Below are 19,525 nucleotides of genomic sequence, written 5' to 3' on the forward strand. Positions count from 1 at the left end.
TTCTTTTTAAAATTAGTAGCTAATCTTAGTAACGTTATTCTAGACCTTTAAGACAAGTAGTACTAGTAGTTTACTATTAATAATACTATAATAAAGGTAGACATTACTAACGTTCTTTAAAAGACAGGTACTTAAAAGGCGCTAAGACCTAACCTACTACTTACTAGCTTCCTTAAGACATATAGGCGCCCTTTAGCTAAGCTTCTTATAGTAGTAGTAACTATAAGCCTCTAGCTAAGGCACGTCCTAGCGTAGTTTAAAGTAGTAAAGGTAGTAGTACTACGTAAGCCTAAAAAGACCCTTAAATAGTAATAAACTACTAAGGCCTATAGGCTAATATTACTCTTAAGTACGATAAGTAAAGTAATTAAGTTAGTAATTAGCTAGTACTTTACTAATACTATAAAGTCGTAAGGGCTCTTTTTAGAAACGTAGATAAAAAACCGGCTATAACGCTTAATAGACCTTATAGTTAAAATAGTAGTTAACGCTATATATATAGTATAGAGCTATAAGGCCGTAGTGTCTTTCTTCTAACTAGACATTAAAGGCGCCTTTAATATAGTAAACTATATATACCTTTTTTATACTCTCTAATACCTAGGGTTTCTTATATAGGCTATATAGTAAGTATATAGCTTTCTTACTAATTAGACAGCTAGCCTCTTCTTTAATAAAGAGGTAGTACTGCCCTAAGAAGTTACTATAAAGGTACTATAAGGCTTGTTCTTTTCTCTTATCCTCTTTTTCTTTTATACTACTAGCTTATATACGCTACTATAAAGATATATAGGCCTTATTATAATAAGGTTTACTAACGACCTTAACCTTTTAGTATTTAGTAGAGATATAATAAAGACACGCTAGTACCTTAAAGAAGTATAGTAGACTTATAGCTAGTAAGTATAAATAAAGGGAATAGAGTTTACTCTTAAAAAGAGTAAGCTCTTTTACTTTACTTATACTTATACTATACTAACGACGCCTGTCTACCTTAATAACTAGGTTATACCTCTAGTCTAAGAGGCCTACTTTCTAAGAGTTTAGATAGATTAAAAGCTTAGGTAAAAGGGCTACCTTAATACTATTAAATAAAAGTTTACTACCTAGTAGTTTATACTTATAAGGCTTACTATATCTACATAAGGATATAGCCTACTACGTATAAGAGAGATCTATATAAAGGTAATCTAGAGCGCTATAGTATATAGTATAAGGGTCTAGTACTGTCCTTTTAGGTAATAAGCTAAAGAGATTATAAAAGACCTTATTATAAAGTAGTTATAGTACCTTTACGTTATTATAAGGACGTACTAAGCGACTCTTGTTTAGTTTCTTAAGTCTAAAATAGCTACGCCTTTACTTAACCTTTACCTTAACAAGTAAGTAGTAGACTTTAAATAACGTCTTAAATGTATAAGTAAGGGTAAACTTATATAGTCTATCTATAATAAAGTAGTGACCTGCCTTTAATAATACTAAAGACACTACTATAACGCTACTATAGTACTACTCTATACGTTACTTAAGTATAAGGCAGGCTAAGCTATATAGGTAAAGGACTAGTATAGGGACTCTTTACTAGAAGAGACCTTATAAGAGAACTAGAGGACATAATAAACCTAATACAATAGTTTACTAGCGTACTATTAGGGTACTACCTTAGCCGTACTACCCGCTCTTTTAGTAGATACCCTTAAGAAGTACTTACTTCTTTATAAGTATAAGAGCTTACTTTTAACGTAGATCTATACTAGTAAGGTTAGGCTCTAGGCCTTTCTTTTTAAATATAGAGTACTAGAGGTAGCGACCTTCTAGTACCCTTATAGTAAGGCCTTAAAGACAGTAACTTACCTAGTTCTTAACTACTAGTAGCTTAACTAATAGTAGTAGGCCTTATAGTAAGTACTTTACCTAAGAGTACTATAGACGTTCTATAACTTTATAGTAGTAATAAAGAGAAGAGAGAGCGTGCGCGTACTAATCCGCTAGCTACTATCTACTAGCTAGTTCTTATAGTTTAGGCTAGCTAAGCGTTACCTAGCTAAGAAAGAGAGAGAGTAATCTTAGTTAATAGCCGGCGTCCTTTTAGCGTCTTACTAGTATCTTATTAGTATGTTTAGTATTACTAGGCTAAAAGGTTAAGTTCTAGTAAAGTAGTAATAAGGTCTTAGCGCCTTAGCGGCGCTATAATAGAGTATTTATAAGAGGTAGTACGTAGGTTTTTACCTAGCTTTAGTACGGTTTTACTACGTGATTTATATAGTATAGAGGTTCTATATACATTAAGTATAAAGAGAAACATCTTCTTCTTAAGGAGCGGCATTTTTAGAAAACAATAGCTACTACACTTATTAAAAGGACCTTAAAACACTCCTTTAAGTGCCCTCTTTAACTTCTATTATTATATAATAGTGTACTTACTAGTGCCCTTAAAGGAACCTACTAAGGACGGTTAAAATAGGCTAGAAGGACCTAGAATCTACCTAGGCTGATAATTACTTAGTATTACTATAGAAATTTATAAAGTAATATTATAGGCTAATAGGCAGGCCTCTAGTACTAGACGCTCTCTAGTAATACTAAGTATTAAAAAGTTAGTTAACAAAATCAAACACGTTACGAAAACTCTATACGTAAGTAACGACGACGCTAAGGCCCTAGAATAGGCCTAACAAATAGCCTCCTTAATTAAGAACATTAAAACTAAAGTTACGAACCTTAGTACGTAAGGCTAACTAATATACGTAGCGATAGCTAGAGAGAGAGCGCCCTAAGCCTACCTAGCGACTAGTAGCCCTTTAACCTAGACGTTTAGGTATAAGGACGTTATAGAGATTAAGAGAAGGATTAGAGTTAAGCTCTTTATAAAGGATGTAAAGAGGTTTAAAAACATTAATTATAAGATAATAAAGGATAAGATTAATATAGCCTTTTTAAGCGCCCTAGTATAGGCTGTTTATAAGTATAAGAATAAAGGCTATACGCTTTATATAAAGGATTTAGAAAGTATAAGGTAAATATAAAGAGATTAGGGCTAGCTAACGTCGACCTTTAGTAGAGTAAAGGTATTCTAGACTATACTACTAATAATTGTTTATAATGTTAAGGTTAAGAGAGTAGGCCTTAAAGAGGATTCTCTAGAGAGAAAGGAATAGATCTAGGCTATCTAGGTATTAAACCTAAGGATCTAGATCGTTAAGTCGTTCTAGCTAGTTAAGACACGCGCCTAAGAAAAGTAGTAGACGTCTCTTGTCTTAAGTATCCTAGACTTTAAACACGCGAAAAAAGTAATTAAGGAAGGCTTAATAGTAGATAGCGAACTATACTACTACGCCCTCTACTTTCTAAGAGTATCCTTAAACTAGTACTTTAAGTACTAGGAGATAAGACCTTACTAGTTAACTATATGTTTAAAACAAGAAACTTACAGAATATACGTAAGCTCTTACTAGACAAAGACATACTAAAACTTATAAAACAAAGAGAAATAAAGATATACTAACTATAAGAAAAGAAGATACTAGGCCTAAGACTAGGCGGCCTACTTACTACTATAGAAAAAATTAAAAGAGGTAGAGTAAGTAGCCCTTATAAGGCCTAGTAGATATTGTTAAAGAGATCTAATTAATACTAGGGTAGCCCTAGGCCTAACCCTTACTCTTACCTTAAGTGACCTAAAACGCTCTATAAGAAGACTAAGAGTTAATACTCTAATAGGCTAAGAGAGAGCTATACGCTAGTACATACAAACCTTTAGCCCTTAAGTAAGAGATATAAGCCCTCTTACTAGTTCCCTAAATAAGAAGAGAAAGAATAGAGAAACTAATAGCTCTAACTCCCGGCCCTTTTCTCTCTTAACACTAAGCTTTAGAACCTCTATAGTACCTAGCCGTATAACTCTAGTTGTCCTTATCCTAAGCTAGACAAAATCCTAAATAGATAAAATACTTATAAGCTAAGACTCCTTATAGAATTAGACTAGGACTTATTTAATATACTATAATATAACGTTAACAAAAAGAAGGACGTTATAATCGCGCTACTCTAGGACCCCTCCCTAGCCTAGTACGACATCCTAGCTATTTAAGAACCCTAGTATAATAGACACGACTTTATAACTACCTTACTAGGTCTTTAGTAAAGACTAATCTACAGATAGGTAGAGGGCATAAGAGTAGTAATATATATAAACAAAAGGATCGATTAGACTACTTAGACCTTTAATACCTCTTACCTAGACTTATACTAAGTTAGCCTTAAAGTTAACGTTATAAGTACTCTAACGCTAGTTAAAGTTACAAATATCTATAACCCTTTCTCTCTTAACAAGTATACTCTAAGAGGACCCTCTACTCTCTTAGCCCTCTAAGAAGAGCTAGACAACTAAAGCTATAAGTATATAGTAGTAAGGGACTTTAACCTCTATTACCTTATATAAGGGGACAGAGCCTCCTAAGACTTAAAGAGAATGTTAGACAAAGTAATAAGTATTCTATAAGACTTTTTACTTAGGATTACAATACTTGTTAGAGAACAAACGTAGGAAAGAGGAAACTACAAATCTTATATCGACTTAGCCCTAATCCTAATTAAATTTAAAGATCTCCTTAGCTCTTATAAAGTAAAGCTAGGATACGACCTCTAGTCTAACTACTTTCTTATTGCTACAAAGCTTAGATTTAAGGCTAAAAGCTACGTCTTACCCTTATAGAGATAATAAAAAGCAACTAACAAACTAAAGCTCCTTAAAATCTTATAAGGCTTAGTACTAGTAATCTCTAAGCTACGTACTCTAGAGGATATTAATAACTAGCTCTAACTACTTATAGACTCCTTAAATTAGGCTATTAAAGTAGCGGTCTTATAGTAAAGGGTAAGCGACAGATCTAAAAGCTTTTAGAATAAGGAGTATAGTAAGTAAGTAAAGAGGGTAAGACAAGTAGACCTAAGAAAGTACTAGAAGAGAGGCAAGAGAATTCTAAAAGAGACGATAAGAGAGTAGTATAGAATAGTAAGAGAAAAGAAGAAGGTAATCCTAAAAGCCTAGACCCTTTACTTTAGGGCCCTAGTCTATAAGGCTAGCTAGCGTAAAGGAAGAATATAGTAACTTAAACAATAGGTAAAGAATAGAAGCTACTTGCCTAGACCCTTACTATAGTTCTTAACCCTTTACTCTTAGGGTAGAAAGGCTTTAGTTAATACCTACAAGAAGAAGGCTAAAGCTTTCTAAGACGTTTTCTTTGTCCTAACTCTTAACGCCGATCTTTTAGACATCTTAGAATACTAATACCCTTAGGACAGGCCGGTTAACCTAAGAAGGAGACAATATAGAGACAGTCTGTTCTACTTACTAGAGTTCCTAGTAGATAAAGTTTACGCTATAATTAAGAAGCTTAAGAACAGGAAGGCCTTAGGCCTAGATAGGATCTTAAACAAGATTATTAAAATGTTAATAGAGGTCTTACTCTAATACTATACTTACTTCTTTAACTACTATACTTAGGTTAGATACTTCCTAAAGAAGTTTAGAGTAGCCTAAACTATTGTAATCCTAAAGCTAGGGAAAGACTACTACTAAGTAAAATCATATTAACTAATTGCCCTCCTTAACACCCTTAGAAAGACTCTAGAGAAGCTAGTCGCTATAAGACTAACTAACCTAGTAGAAGATTACTAACTCCTTCTAGTATACTAAATAAGGGCGTAGAGAAGGAGAGACATAACTATAGCGCTAGAACTAATTATAGAACAGGTCTATAAGGCTTAGTAAAGTAGCCTAAAAATAGCGGCGTCGATTCTTAGCCTAGACATAGCTAAGGCCTTTAACAATTTATCTTACCTAAGGCTTCTCTATATCTTACGTATAAAAGGGATCTTAGAGTAGATAGTCTAACTAGTTAAAGGCTTTTTCTTAAGGAGAAGTAGTTTGATTAGGATTAATAACTATACTAGCCCCTTCTTTAAAGTTCCTTCTAGAATTCTATAAGGCTCCCTCTTGTCTTCTATCCTCTTTCTGTTTTATAACTTAGAACTAGTAGAATAGTATAATACTACCTTACGAGAAGGAAGTACTATTAGATTTGTTAACGATATAAACATTATTGTCTAGGGCAAGACAATAAAAGAAAATTACTAAGGGCTAGTAAAGATTTACTAGGTATGTTCTAACTAGGCCTATAGACATAAGGCTGTCTTTAAACTAACGAAATACTATCTACTCTACCTAAGTAAAGGATAAAAACATAACCTAAACATAGGCCTTTCCTTAAGTAATATAGAGATTACCCTAGAACCGTTAATTAAGATCCTTAGCCTTATCCTAGACCTAAAGCTAATATAAGGAGCTTACCTAAAACACTTAGAGAGAAAGATAAAGAGGTAGATACTAGCCTTAACCTATACTATAGCCTTAACGTAAGGTATAATAACAAAGAAAGCCTGTCTAATATACTATATAGTTATCTTCTTAGCGCTTATATATGCCTTAGTAGTTTAGCTCTTAACTACAGACCTTACTAAGGGTCTCTTAAGGATAGTAAAGTTACTCTAGAAGATCTAAAATAGCGGTCTTAAGGTAGTCTCTAGAGCGTTTAAGGCTACCCTAATTAAGATCTTATATACTAAAACAAACGTACCTCTAATCTACCTTTACCTTAAATTCCTCTAAAGGACTATATAAGTAAGAGTATAGCTTATAAGTTATAAAGCCGTTATTTAGAATACTAGAGACCGGATATAAAGAAACACAGATCCTAGTAAGGGTAGGCCTTAGTCTAACCTAAGGCCTACCCTAGTAGAAGTTAAAGAAAGATAGGTAAGGAATAAGCTTAAGGGCTAGAATGTAACACAAGACAAGGAACCTAAGACGCCCCTCTTACTAAGAGAGCTCTCTTTTACTAAGGTACAAGGTATCTTTAAGAAGAAACTCTATAAGGATTAGAATATATAGTAGAAACGCTACTAGTAAGACAACCTTAGGTTAACCCTTATATAGTAAGAAGTACTAGAAAAAGAACGTATAGAGAGATATAAATCAATAATAAAAGCGGAATACTCCTTAGTACTAGTTATTAGGATAGAGAAGATTAGTCTCTAAGCCTTCTTAACCTAAAGAAAGGTCTTTACTTACTTAGCGGATTACTTGTATAGGTAAAGGTCTTAGATAGTAAAGTACATTATTACTAGATACCCGGATTTTAGAGAGTAAAGGGCGTACCTAATTAAACAACTAGGCCTGTTAGATTATTAGGTAATTACATCTAACCCGGGTCGTCTCTAGAAGGTAGCTAGATAGCTAATAGGGCTAGGTATCCTAAGATAGTACTACCTTATAGTCTAGGCCTTAGCTAACTAATTAAATATAAGAAGGATATAAAGAATACCTAGGGTAACCTAGGGTTTAACTAACACTAACATTTATTAACTAGGATAAGACTTAAACAAAATAGCTATACTACTAGAATATACTTAGGCTATAACTAATACAAAAGAGCTATATAACTCTAACTAGAATCTATAACGCTACTTACTTAAGTAAGTATACTTAGGCTATACCTAGGATTATATACGACTAGAAAGGGAAAGGAATAATAAAAGGAAAAAAGGAAATAGAGTAAGAAGACATTACCTTAAGACAAAACTAGAACTAAGAAAAAGAAAAACCCTCTCTAATTAAAGAAGGACTAGAGCCGATTATAGGTAGTAGTATTATTAATAGGTATATAATTCTGTTACTTATTAGCTATATTTATAAAAAGAATAAAGAGACCTTACGATAAAGTAAAGGGTCTAGATTATTATCGCTATACTAGCGTTAAGCTAGTCTAACCGACTAGTAATCTTATAAGTAGTGTTATCTAAGAGGTAGTAGTAGGTTCGGCCTAGGCCTACTATCTTATAGATAAGGTACTAAGAACTCTTGTATAAATTCCGCTACTTGTTAAAAGTAGTAAGGGGAAAAACAAAAGAGCTGTCTACTATATAAGGTAGAAGGCAAGTAGAAGTAATCTTCTAAGCTAAGGGGACAGAGAAGCTAAGGCGAGTAGTAATAATAGAGCGAGTATACTTTACTACCTCTCTTACTTAAGAGAGGTATTTAAGAAGAATCTAGCTAAGGGGTTAGTAAGGGCTAAGAGAAAAGGGGCTAAGGGAATTATACTTTATTATAAGAGGAACGCTACTAGGTATAATAATTATAGACGTTATCCTTTAACGCCTTTTTATATTAGTACGTAAGGTTTAAAAATAGTATTTTAATATAGTAAAGACAGTAACCTTAGGAGAGTAACTACTCTATACTAATAGGCTCTTGCCGCCGTATATACAGTAGGCGTACTACTAACCCTAGGTAAAGGTTAGTAAGGGATAGTACTAACATAAGACAGTACACATACTACTTTATAATATAGGTCTACTCTAGTAACTAACTAATAAGGTAGCGATACCTCTTATAACGCCGTCTTCTTCCTAGTTAGCTATAGTAGGCCCCTTCCCCTCTCTTTCCTTACCCTTACCCTTATTAGCCTTACTAACTCTCTCTCCCTTCTTTCCTCTCTTATTCTCCTTAGTATCCTTAGTATCCTCTCTCTTAAACTCCTTAGCGCCTCTTCCTTAGGCTTAGACTAGTACATCTCTTACTAACTTATCAAAATAGTCTAGGTTATTATTATTATTAATATTATCCTTGTCTTTATCTCTTTCTTTATCTTTATCTCTATTCTTACCCTTATCTTTCTCTTCTTTCTCTTTTTCTGCCTTATACGCTATAGCTACTACTTCTTGCTTAAGAAAGGCAGTACGCTTTGTATAGACAGACTAGATAAAGGAAATTAATAAGAAGGTATCCTAAGAAGGTAGTAGAGCCTTAGTTCTATAGGTATACATGCCCTTAGTAAGGCCCTTCTTCTTCTTCTCTCTCTACTTTATCTTTGTCTCTGTCCTAGTTATTGTTATTACTATTACTATTATCTATACTACTGTCTTTATTGTCGTTATTGTCTTTAGCTTTAGCTTTAGCTTTAACTTTAGCTAGGCTACTACCTTCTCTAGTACCGCTCTTAATCCCGGCTTAGCTAGCGTCCCTTTCTTCTCTTTTCCTTACTTAGTAAGGGCAGAGGGTAGAGAGGAACGCGGGTTAGCCGTAGGTACAGGCCGCTTAGTAGGCTTTAGCTACATAAGGTAAGAGCGTTAGTCTATAGGCAAGTAATAAAGGGTACTAATAATAGAGAATACACAAACCTTTAATAGAGTATCTAGACTAATCTAAGTAAAACCTTTTTCTAGCTCTCTAGAGGTAGATCTATAAGTACTAAACATTATAAGAGGGCCGGGCGAAAACACCTTAGACCTACTTTAAAAAAGAGTAAAAAGGTTATTATTATTAACATTATTATTATTGTTAAATCTACTTAAGATACAAGCGTTAGATCGTATAAGGATAGACTAATTATTAGCCGAATCGTTATATGTCTTTACTATAAAAGAACTAGCCTAGGGAGGCTTACTAGTATAGACACGCTTACTAGTAGACTAGTAAAGTAAAGGGGAGTAGTTACGTCCTTGCTTTTATAGGGTTACAGTAAGGGCGGCGTAAGGTATCTTAGAGAAAGGGACAATTAGGAGATATTAAGGTTACTTTAAGAGTTTAGTTTTAGAAAGGAGAATTTAAGAATAGATAGAGAAAAGGAAAAGGTTATAAGTAAATTAGTAAAGAGAAAGGTAGAGAGGTAAGATGTTTATATAGAACATAACAAAGACCCCTTACTAGTAAGTAACTAAACAGGCGACAAGAACTAAACTAGATTTAGTATAGAATAACAATTAAGACAATAATCAGGACAGTCCTAGGCCTGTATTAGGACAAGCCTACGTAGCGTCCTAGCTAGTAAATAAAGGCCATACTTAATACAAGTATAAAACCGGTACTTAGGGCAGTTATAAAAGTAATTTACGATATAAAGAGAGAAGGAGGCTTATAAGATTAGAATTTTTTTTATCTTAGGAGTTAAAAGAATAGCGTACAGACAAATAAAAAGTAACCTTTAGGTAAGAACTAAGGTAACTATAGGCGGTTATTATTTTCTTATTTCTATTCTAAGAACAAAGTAGAGTACTAAGAGTAGTCTAGTGTATACAAGGCGTACTATATCTATAGCGATATCTATAGGCTTATATAGAGGAGATAAGGACATAACAAAAGGACCGGCGATATAACGGCGCCTTAGTAAGAGGGTTTTATTTTCTTTCTCTCTTATAGAACTATATATATACTAAAACTTAGATTAAACTCTTATAGTACTTAGTATAGGTATTTAATAGAGGAAGATGTTACTACTACTACTATACATTAAGTATAGGTAGTAAGAATAATAATAATAATAATAATAATAATTTGTTTAGAAAGTTAAAGAGAAAAGTCTTAAAGCTCTTAGTATAATACTAAGTAGAATAGCATTAAATCCTTAAAGAATTCTATACTCTTAAGACCTATAAGTTGTTTACTATTAATAATAAGGACTTTATTAGGTACAAGACTAAAGAGCTAAATCTCTTAAAAAAGAAGTAAAGGTAAAGACAAGTATCTTACTATGTCTAAAGTCTATAGGACACTATTTTATAGACAACACCTACTAGAGTATTCTTGTTAACTATAACAATGACTAAGGTATATTATAAATTAATATAGTTAATATAATACTATAATAACGGCTAATATTTTAATAATAGCTAGAATTTAATTTAATAATAGCTTAAATTTAATGTAGATATAATAGATATATAAGAGATAGTAAGTACATACTTTTCTAGTATAATGTATCTCTTAATTATACTAATAATACAACAGGTAAAATCAAATGCTGTAACCTAATAGTTAAAGACTATAGTAAGGCTGCCTAGCGTGCCTTAGGCCGAAAAGTAAAGCTTAGCTATACTACTAAGCGGCTAGTAAAGTTAGTTAAGGAACTTAGTATTAACCTTAATACTATAGACCTAGACTAACGATTACCTTACTAATAAGCTGTTTTATAGTAAGTAGTCGTTGTATACTATAGCTAAAGAGTCTAGGACTTATAGTAACAGGCTTTTTATTAATAATAATAATATCTAACTATATAGTTAGTAAAGGCTAAGAGTCGCTACAAGAGCCGCTACTAGCTTCTAAGATACGCTAGGTACCTACAAAGGCTTAGACTCTTCTGTATTTGTATTAGTAGCGTAACTATATAATATAAACACATTAATTATTATAATTAATTGTAGCTTGTAAGGTAGAGGTACTTAGGTAGAGTAATACTAATATACTAAGAGGTATATTACTAAGGTAGTTATATATAAGAGGCTAGATACTACAAGCCTTTTCTAGACTCTTATTCTAGCTACTATTAACTACTAGAATATTAATATATAATCTAAGAGCTAGGCAAGTAATTAAACGTTATATAAAGGTATATTAAGTATTACACTTAGTAAGTAATAACATAAATCGTTATAACTATACTTAAAATGTTAGTAGTACTCTAGACTACCTTATATAAGGAGAGGGCCTGACTTACTATTATTACTTAAAGACTAGAAGAAAAAACAACATCCTAGTAGAGTAGTATAGAGTAAGGTAGAGTAGCGCTTAATGTAGCTAGAGTAGAGTAGAGTAGCGTTTAATATAACTAGAGAAGAGTAGAGTAGCGTAAGGTAGAACAGCCTTAATGTAGCTAGACTATATTAATTAATTATCTAGTATTATACTACTACCTAAAGTAATATCCTTAAAGAAATTAAGGTCGACTTTACTATTAGAGTCCTTGTTTAGATTAAAAGCTATATAGATAGTACGCTTAGTAATTATAGGATCTTTATATAATAAGAAATTATCTACTAACAATCCTTTAAACTTAGTCTTTTAGTATAGTCTATTAAAGAAGTTTAGTAAGTAAACTCTATTATACTTACTTAAGCTATTATCTGTCTTAAGTAATTCTATTAGCCGCTAATATATAATTAACTAAATACAGGTATTTATCTTAAGTAAGCCTTTACTAGTACGTTAGTATAAGTCTTAACTTATATTTTAAAAAAGTACGTCTAAGTAGTATAATCTCGTTAAAGTTAATAGCTAGTTTTACTATAGTAAATATAGTAGGTAGCTAATAGTACTAGAAGTCCTGTATAACAAATACTTAAAGTCTAGTAAACTCCTAATAGCGTAAGACGTCGTTACTTATACTACTAAAGTAGTTAGTAGTAAATTTTTCTAGTTTTACTAGAGATTAGCTTTTCTAATTCTTATAGTTATAGACTGTCTTTCTTAATACTAATTTAAAGATCGTACTTGTACTAGAAAGAGTTAGAAAGGTCGATCTAATTAGAGGGATAATACTAGCGTTATTAAGGCTAGTAAGGAATTGTTAATATTATTATTGTTCTTACTACTTATACCTACTATATATAGAACCTTTATACTATATAAATTACGTAGTAAAACTGTACTAAAGCTAGGTAAAAACCTATGTACTACTACTTACGTTTATACTATTATAGTACTACTAAGGCGCTAGGTCCTTATCGCTACCTTACTAGAACTTAACCTTCTAGCCTAGTAATACTAAACATACTAACAGGACACTAGTAAGGCGCTAGTAGGGCGCTAGCTACTAGCTAGGGCTACTCTCTCTCTTATAACTCCTTTACTAAGTAGTACTTAGCTAGATAGAACTATAAGAATTAGCTAGTAGATAGTAGCTAACAGATTAGTATATAAGCGCTCTTACCTTTTTTTATTACTACTATAAAGTCGTAGAACGTTTATAGTACTCTTAGGTAGAGTGCTTACTATAAGGCCTGCTACTATTAATCTAGCTACTAGTAGTTAAGGACTAAGTAAGCTACTATCTCTAGGGCCTTACTATAAAGGTACTAGAGAGTCGCTACCTCTAGTACTTTATATTTAAAAAAGAAAGCCTAGAGTCTAACTTTACTAGTATAGATCTGTATTAAAAGAGAGCTCTTATACTTATAAAGGAGTAAGTACTTCTTAAGGGCATCTACTAAAGGAGCAGGTAGCGTAGCTAGGGCGGCGCCCTAGTAGTATACTAGTAAGTTGTTGTATTAAGACTACTATACCTTTTAGTTCTCTTATAAGGTCTTCTCTAAAGAAGAGTCTGTTAGGTGTATTTCTACAGAGTAGAAGAGGCAAGAGTTAATAGACAGTTATAGTATATTTAAAGGTATATCACTACTTTAACTATAGACTAATCTCTAAACCCTTTTTCTTTCCCCTCTCTACCCTCTATTCTTATACTCCTTAATACCTACTATTACCTCGGTCGTAGTACGTAGTTACCTTATACTTGATTTCTAAGCTATTATAGTCTTACGTATTAGCGTACTTAACATAGTATCCTTCCTTTTTAGCTTCTGTCCTTAGAAGCTTATAGGTAGCCGTTAGATCGTAGAAAGGCTAGGGTAGGCTAATACCTCTCTAGAAATAAGAATAAATGTATAAGAATAAATTAGCGAGTAAATATATAACTATATAACCGTATAACTAGTAGTGTTAGAAAAAGGAGAATAGTAGCGACTTTATAGCGTAGTAAAGGCGCGTAGCTAAACTACGAGATTTCTATTATATATTATACTTTTAGATCTCTACCTAGCGTACCTCTTATATTTACTTTTAGTAAAGACACATTATAGTAAAGTACTAGTAAGTTACTAGATAGCCGTAAGACCCTTAATACGTAATACAAACCGCATTACCTAGGCGCGCTAGTATTCCTTACCCTTTTGCCGCTTTTAGAAATCCTTTGTTATCTCTTACTAGAAGGTCGATAGTACACTAATAGTAGGTAGCTATAGAGATCAAACTGTATTACTTATAATCGTATTTTTTAAGTAAATATAGAAAAACACTTCCTTTATCCCCCTTTACTTAGTCTCTTTCTTATAGCGCTAAGAGGTATATAAAGACTCGTTTTTACTAGTTTGTTGTCTCTTTTTCTTTTTTTTACCTTATACAAATATAACGCTACTACGCCCCCCCCTTCTTACGACTCTTTTAATAAACCTCTAACAAACCTTAATCAAACTACTAACGACGACATAGTACTAACAAAGCGTTTAGTAGCTTATAAGCAATGCCTAAACCAAATGGCTTTATAAGACCTATAAGGTACCTCCCTAAAGTATAAGGATAACGACTATAAGTACCCCTCTTTAGTTAAGAGTAACGGCCTAATAGTATAGTAGCTGTATTAGTAAAGTACGTATACTATAAGAATCTAAAGAAAGAGTACATTTTTATAAGTATAACCTCTCTTAGAGCGACGCTCTTACGTCGTAGCTTTATTAACGTTACTAGGTTGTTTTAACTCTTTAAGCTAAAGGAATTAAACTTTAAAAGGTAATTACAAAAAAGGATAAGGTAAGGTAGTCTATTGTTTATAGTAAATTTAAAGCTAATACAAACAGGCTATAATTTAGGCCGCCTAAACTTTAGTAAAGAAGAGCCTTTAATATTTAAAGTCTTAGACTATAATGTTAGTAGAGAAGAGGCTTTATAGCGATAAAGTAGATAAGGAGAAGCACGTAAAGTAAAAGTTAGGTTATCTAGCGAAAATTACTTATTAGTTAGAGCTTTATAATAAGTTTGCTACAACTATAAACATAGAGGTAGATCGTTATAATTAGCTTATAAAAGAGGCGATATAAGTATAGTAAGACTATATTACTATCTTTAAAAAGTACGTGTCTTATTTTAAGAAAGTTATAAGTATCCCTTACCTTAATACTAAGTTACTACTAATTTAAAGGTAGTACGCGTACGATTTATAAAGATCTAAAGAAAGTAAGGAAGTAAAGGATAAAGTAGTAGTAGATACTATAAAGGATAATAATAAAGAAAATAATAGTAGAAAGGACAGTAATAAGGACAAATAATAGACAAATAAGGGTTAAAGTGTCTTTAACAAGTAAGATCGTACTTTAGATTTTTTTTTCTTTTTTCTTTTTTTAAGATATATAATAATAAAGTTAGTAGAGCTTTAAAGGGTGTTTACTAGTAGAAGGGTAGTTTAGTATTTTTCTAAGATACCTAGGTTTCTAAGTTTTTATATAATAAATACAAAAGTCGTACCTACGTTACTATAACTACACTAGTAATATTATGCCTTTCTAACGATTATCTTAATGTATTTGTTTATATTTACGTAAAAGTAGGCTATTATTAAGGTTTTGTTATAGTTCCTATAAGTTTTCTAAATCGTTATACCCTTTTTATTTTATAAGATAAAGTCTGTTTCTTTATAGGCCTTTATAGTTAAGAATAGCTTCTACTTTAAATGTTTCTTTATCTAAGACTAGGATGTCTATTAGGCTTATAAGGACTTTGCCTTCTTACGCCCTATAAGGTTCTAGGCTTATAATTAGAAAGGTAGGATATAGCCGTACTAATAAAGGAAGGCGTAGTCTATAAGTAAGTCTATAGTCTCTAATAACGTCTTTAATTTAGTAAGGGCTAATGTACTTATCTACGAATTTCCTAGAGGGTTAACGTTACCTTAAGTATTTTGTTAATAAGAGTACTTAGTCTCTCTTTTTAAATAAAATCTTTTTCTAGTTCTAGTTATACTATTTCTTATACTGTTTTTAGGAATACTAAAAGAATATAACAATTTCTTTATAGCTACTTTATAGCTACTCTACTCGTGTATTAGCTACTAGCGCCTCTACTAGCTTTAACCGGTTTAAGGGTATGTCCTTAGGACCTTACGGCTAGTACTTATATAGTACGTACAATAGTGTTACATTTATTATAGAGTACTATAAAGTGTTATATACAAATTTAGTAAGATCTAGCTTAGTTGTTTAGTCGTCTTGTACAAAGCTATAGTAGGTTTAAAGGTAATGCTTAATAGCTTAGTTCTACTGTTCTGTCTGCCTGTCTGTTTATAAGTAATAAGCAGTACTAAGTTACTGTAATGTCGCTAGGTACTAGTAGAAACTACTCTAGAATTTACTTATAAAGAGAGAGCCTTAGTCTAAGACAATACTGTCTAGAATCCTAAATTGTTGTATAACGTAGTGTATTAAGAGAGACGCTAGTCTGTCGCTAGTAAGACGATCAGTTATTAGAATATATAAGGAAAATTTTGTAAATTAGTCTATAATAACAAGTATTAAGTTATATAGTTTACTTACTACGTTATAGAAGTAAGGTAGCTACGTAATAAAGTCAAGTAAGATCTCTTACTAAGGTTTAGAAGGAATAGAGAGTAGGGCTAACTTACTATATAGTAGATAAGTCTTTACCTTTATTCTTTAATAGATAGTATAGGTAGAAACGTAACGATAGACGTCTTTATTAAGACTTAGCTAGAAGAAGGATTAGGAAAGCCTTTTCTTTGTTTTACTAACTCCTTAGTACCTTACTATAAGTACGTTATAAAAAAGCTTTAGTAACTCTTTACGTAAGCCCGGATTATTAGGTATATATACACGTCTATAATACTATAGTAGCGTATTATCCTTAAACGTCTATAAGGACCTAGTAGTGCCTTAGCTACCTTACTACTTCTTCTACTCTTTATTAGTAATAAAGGCGTCCTTTTACTACGTATTACAAAGGGCTTCTAATAGTAATAGTAGTAACGTCGACGTTACTATTACCTAGCTGTTACTTCTACTAGCCTAACTCTAAGTAGAGTTCTCTACTAGTATAAGAGTGTTTGATTTGTAACTTAATACTCTAGTAATAGAAGCGTAAGGTCCCTAAGACCTACGATCGCCTTAGTCTACTAGCCGGCGTAAGTCTAGCCTCTTACGCTAGAGCGATTCCGCTAAGACAGTATATGTTAAGAAGGTCGCTAGACCTTTAAAAAGAATAAAAGGAATTAAAGGAACAAAAGGAATTAGAAGAATAAAAGGAATAGAAGTTTTGTTTTAAACAAGCCTTATAATAAGACTAACGGCTTCTAAAGTAACTACATTTACCTAGAATTTGTTAAGGAAAGTTACTAAAAGAGCTTGTTACGCCTCTAATTACTTATTAGGATCTTGTAAGTCAGGCTACTATAATAACCTATTAGTAAGGTTTTAGCTACTCTCTTTATATTTAATCTTAAAGTTAAAGACAGAAAGTTCCTCTAGCTATCTAGCTTACTACTATAACAACTTTAGCTTTATAGAGAGGTAACAGTAGTTTAGGTAATCTGTTAAAACTAATACTAAACTTTGTATATATACTAAGTACAGCCTTTATAACCTAAAAGCCTTAATAATAGCTATTAACTTAGCGTTAAGGGTGTTATAGCGTAGCTCCGGCCTCTTTAGCTTTCTAGAAATAAACGTAACAAGGTACTAGCGGCCTTCTTATAGCTATAAAAGGATAGTACTAATAGTATAGGTAGATATATCTGTTTCTACACGTATAAGTAGTTTAGGGTTATAGTAACGTAAGAAAGGGGCCTTTACAAAGACTAGTCGTAGCTTGTAAAAGGCTTCTAGGGCTTTAGAACTTAGTGTAATAGTACTAGCGACGTCGCCTTAAAAGAGATTCGTTAGTAGTATAGTAATCTTTAAATAATTCTTAATAAAGCGCCTATAGAACCTAGTAAACCCTAAGAAGACACGAATGTCCTTTATAGTTATAAGAATAGGCTATTCTTAGATTATAGAGACACGCTTAGGTTTAATGTAAACTCCTTATAGGTCGATAACGTATCCTAAGAAACCTACTTACTTTATATTAAACTCGTACTTTAAGAGGTTAGTATAGAGGTTATGTTATTAGAAACGTTTAAGGACGTAGTAAACATACTACGTGTACTCTTCTTTATTTATAGAGTAGATAAGGATATTATTAAGATATACGATATAAATATTGTTAACAAGATTCCCTAGTACTTTGTTAATAAAGGACTAGAAGGTCGCTAGTACGTTTACTAGCCTAAAAGGCATAACGTAGTATTTAAAGTAGCTGTATTAGTACTAGAAAGCCGTTTTCTACTTATTACTAGCCTTAATACGAACTTAATAGTACGCTTCGTGTAGGTTAAGCTTAGTATAGACGTAGGCTTACGACAGCTAATTAAGGATCTCTTTAATTAATAGAATAAGGGCTTAGTTCTTTTTAGTTATACTATTTAACGCCTAGTAGTCGACATAAAGTCGTAACTTCCCTTCTTTCTTTAGAACAAATAGTATTAGAGTACTAGTAGGGCTCTTACTTAGATAGATCTATCCTTTTACTAGAGCGTTGTCTAAATATTCGTATAAGACACCTAGCTCGACCTCTATAAGTAGGTAGATTTGGCTATATAGCGGTACTACGTCTCCTTTAAGGTCTATTACATAAGTAGGGCTATTAATTATAGGTAGTAATCTAGCCCCTTTCTTAGAGAAGACATCCGTAAATTATTAGTACTTACTAGGTAAGGTCGCTATAGCCTTACTATCTTCTTATAGTTCTTTCTATAGTTCTTTCTTACCTAAGGATTCTAGGTCGACTATAATTAGTTATACTGTTACTATAATTACAAATTAAGCTTCTTTTATTACTTTCTTAATTTCTTTCTTTGTTATATATAGCCGGACTATTAAAGACAACATAAGGTATATAAACGTCCGGGCCTTCTATAAAACGATTAGGTCTATAGCCTCTAGCTATAGAAATCTAAGTATAATATCTAAGTCCTTAATGTTAGTAATAACAAATCTGTCTTAATGTTGCCTTACTATAGAGTAGTTATCTTAGGCCTTAACAAACAGATCATATAACCTAAAGCTTGTCGTTATTTTCTAGAATAGTAAGGACACTATAATATAATTGTTAAGTTACTATAGTGCCTCCTGTCCTAATAGTTATAGGTAGATAAGGTTGACTTCTACTCTTAAGTCTAGTAAGGCCGGTATAGCTACCTAGCTACCTCTAATATATATCTCTACCTAAATACTTATTAAAGGTCGCCCTTCTTCTTATTGTTTAGGCGTAACGTAATAGGCTACTAGTATAGTATTAGCGCCTAAAGTACTAGCCCTATTAGGGCACTAAGCGTAAGTATGCCTAGATTAACTGTATATAGAGTATTTGTATAGTAAGCACGAATTTACTTAATGACCGGGCTACTAGTATTAGTAGTAGTTACCTTATACCTTACTTACTAAAAGGGTTTTTACGACACTAAGAGAGTCCTTTTACGTGTTTAAAGTTTAGCTACTAGATGCCCTTTACGTGTTTACTAGCGTAGATAAGGTCTTTAGATTATAAGAGAAGCCTCTTCTAGTATAGTATAGTGTTAAAGAAGCTCTATAAGAGCCTTCTTATTACCTTGTCTAAATAAGAGTTTCCTTTCTTAACGCTACTACCTTAACTACCTTAAAGGTATCTAGGACCCTACTACTTACTATATAAGCCCTTAACTTAGGCTTTAAACAATCGATAAGAAGGTAGATATAGAATATCTCTAAGAGGGCGTAGCTAAGTTTAATAACTAAGGAGTTATACTATTAAAGGAAATTTCTAAAGGTCTTG

The sequence above is a fragment of the Amorphotheca resinae genome (genome assembly GCF_003019875.1).
Source record: "Amorphotheca resinae ATCC 22711 unplaced genomic scaffold M430scaffold_6, whole genome shotgun sequence".
Classification (NCBI taxonomy): Eukaryota; Fungi; Ascomycota; class Leotiomycetes; order Helotiales; family Amorphothecaceae; genus Amorphotheca; species Amorphotheca resinae.